At 42.5% G+C, this 3,117-nt stretch overlaps 1 pseudogene; it reads left to right on the forward strand.

Moving 5' to 3' along the window:
* The first annotated feature begins 621 nt into the window (after positions 1 to 621).
* On the forward strand, positions 622 to 742 carry LOC134953810 (5S ribosomal RNA; annotated as a pseudogene).
* The last annotated feature ends 2,375 nt before the right edge of the window (positions 743 to 3,117 follow it).

Here is a 3,117-nt window from a genome sequence, read left to right on the forward strand (position 1 = left end):
GCTACCTGAAGGTGATTCATGGTGGGGCATTAGAGTCAGAGATATTACTGTTCAAGATATATCCCACTGCATAATCCATTAGTGTTTGTGTGATGCATCCAATTTAGGATTCTATCAAACACATGAATATATTCTTAATGTGTGTTATGCAGAATTCCGTGCTCTTCTAAAAAACACTCAATTGATGATATATGTGGCATAAATTCTGTTGTGCTGTTTCCCCGCTGCTTGAAGGTTAATTATGGTGGGGCATTGGAGCTGGAATATCACTAATTTGATATACCTTACTGCATAATCCTGAGTATATGTGGGATACATCTATTTTGAGGTCTTGGAGTCCAAATTTGGAGGCCTCCTTTACTGCTTAATCTAGAAGTAGACGTTATAGACATTCTTAATTATCTGTGCAGAATAGGTGTGTTTTTCTACTTGTATTTGCGACCACCTCTACCGTAAATATCTAGATGGGTATCTGATTTTTGTGTCTTTGTTTATATCCTTGAGAAATAACTCCTTATTCTTTTTCATCAGCTACTTAGACACCTGTGGTCTACACAATATCACAAATTGGCTCTTACCTGTGCCCAATTAAGGACACAGTGTGACAAGGGTAAGCATAAGGTCTGCGGTCATACCCCACTGGAGATGCCCAATCTCATCTGATCTTGGAAGCCAAGCAGTGGAGGGCCGGTTCAAGTACTTGGCTGGGAGACCACCAAGGAACACCCTGGTACTGCAAGTATTTGCTACCCTTTCTGTCACTGGAATAGAGCATTGATTCACTTATCGGTCATGACCTATGATTTAACTACCTGCTAGGATTCAATTCCCAGTTGGGATATACAGCAGTCTTCAAATGATGGTCATATATATATATATTGAATAAACATATTTTTGACCACAGGTTGTCCCATAGCTGGTGTTTTTTATTTCACAAAATCACAAAGCTACCCATCTCGGCTTACATTAGGTATTTGTACCTTATTAATTACAAATATTTTCTTCATATTTTCGCAATGTCACTATTTAAACAGATATTGGCGCTTATTGAACTCCTCAGTAATTAATTTTTTTAACGAAAATCATTAAAGTATTGAATTTTAGTTAGTTATTGTGGCAATCAGCCATACATTATTATCTGTATAAGAGTGCTTCCCAAAAAGAGTCTCCTTTCTTCTCTTGTTTCTGTGTTTACAATATATTTTTGACTCGTGGGAGCACCGCTGATGGGCAGTCTTTTTGACACATAAAAATAAGGAGTGTATTACCTTAAGTGTCTGCTTCCCTGAATGAGGATTTATACCTTGAATTCTATTATCAGCTAATTACAGATAGTTTATCATTTCACACATACACTTACTACACCAGTGCGGTTTCCAATCCTTTTGTTTTTCAAATACCCGTATTAAAGATGAGTTAGCTACCAGAGACTTACCTTCCAAGTTAGATGAGCTAATCTCACTCTGCACGAAAGTTGATTTACGTTTCAGAGAAAGAGCAACTGAGCGTGGTAGATCATCTGCTCCAAAATCTTCTGCTCCTCCTCCTCGCCAACTGTCACCATCTAAAGATGAGCCCATGCAACTTGGCCATTCTCGTCTAACTCCTGCTGAGCGCCGAAGACGTCTCTCTGAGTCTCTTTGTCTTTATTGTGCAGCTCCGTCTCACATCATCAATGCCTGTCCCAACCGTCTGGGAAAACTCCAAATCCTAGCTCGCCAAGGAGAGGGCCGGCTAGGAGTAATGATCTCCTCTCCATCTCCTCATGATTGTAATTTTCCAGTCTCGCTTCAAGTTGCTCAACGTTATCGGAACGTCATTGCCCTCCTTGATTTCGGAGCAGCTGGGAACTTTATTACCGAAGCCTATGTTAAACGGTGGTCCCTACCCACCGAGAGACTTCCTTCGTCCATCTCCTTAACTGCCGTGGATGGCAGCAAGATTTTTGATGCAGTTATTTCTCTAAGGACTCTACCAGTTCGTCTGAGAGTGGGAGTTCTTCATTCCGAATTTATTTCTTTTTTAGTGATTCCAAGAGCCACACATCCTGTGGTCCTGGGCCTTCCATGGCTCCGTCTTCACAATCCATCTATTGATTGGACGACTACGCAGATTCTGGCATGGGGTTCCTCCTGTGCTGAGACATGTTTGTTTAAAGTATTGCCTGTCTGTTCTTTCTCCCCCAGGTCGTCTGATGTTCCACCTCCTCCATATCAAGATTTCACGGATGTGTTCAGTAAAGCTTCTGCTGATATCCTTCCTCCTCATAGAGAATGGGACTGCCCGATTGATCTCGTTCCAGGGAAGGTTCCACCTCGAGGCCGAACTTACCCGTTGTCTCTGCCTGAGACACATTCTATGGAGGAATACATTAAAGAGAACCTAGCAAAGGGGTTCATTCGACCTTCCTCTTCTCCAGCCGGCGCAGGCTTCTTTTTCGTAAAGAAAAAAGATGGTGGTCTGCGTCCGTGCATCGACTACAGAGGTCTGAACGACATTACCATCAAGAACCGCTATCCACTACCCCTGATTACTGAGCTCTTTGATAGAGTTAGCGGAGCTACCATCTTCACAAAGCTGGACTTGAGAGGTGCATACAATCTCATCCGGATCCGTGAGGGTGACGAGTGGAAGACCGCCTTTAACACTCGTGACGGACATTATGAGTACCTCGTCATGCCCTTCGGATTGAGCAATGCTCCAGCTGTCTTCCAGCATTTTGTCAATGAGATCTTCAGAGACATTTTATACCATCATGTCGTGGTCTATCTAGATGATATCCTCATTTTTGCCAACAATTTAGAGGAATAACGTCTCCGTGTCAATCATCTCTATTGCAAATTAGAGAAATGCGTCTTTGAAGTCAAGTCCATTCCGTTTCTAGGTTACATTGTGTCCGGTTCCGGACTAGAGATGGATCCTGAGAAACTACAAGCAATCCAGAATTGGCCGATACCCTTAACCCTCAAGGGGGTCCAGAGGTTCTTAGGGTTCGACAATTATTACAGAAAGTTTATACGAGACTTTTCCACCATTGTGGCGCCTATTACTGCTTTAACTAAGAAGGGTGCTAACCCGTCCAAATGGTCTGAAGAAGCTACGCAAGCTTTTCATCTC

The sequence above is a fragment of the Pseudophryne corroboree genome, chromosome 8, assembly GCF_028390025.1.
Source record: "Pseudophryne corroboree isolate aPseCor3 chromosome 8, aPseCor3.hap2, whole genome shotgun sequence".
In the NCBI taxonomy this organism is placed as follows: Eukaryota; Metazoa; Chordata; class Amphibia; order Anura; family Myobatrachidae; genus Pseudophryne; species Pseudophryne corroboree.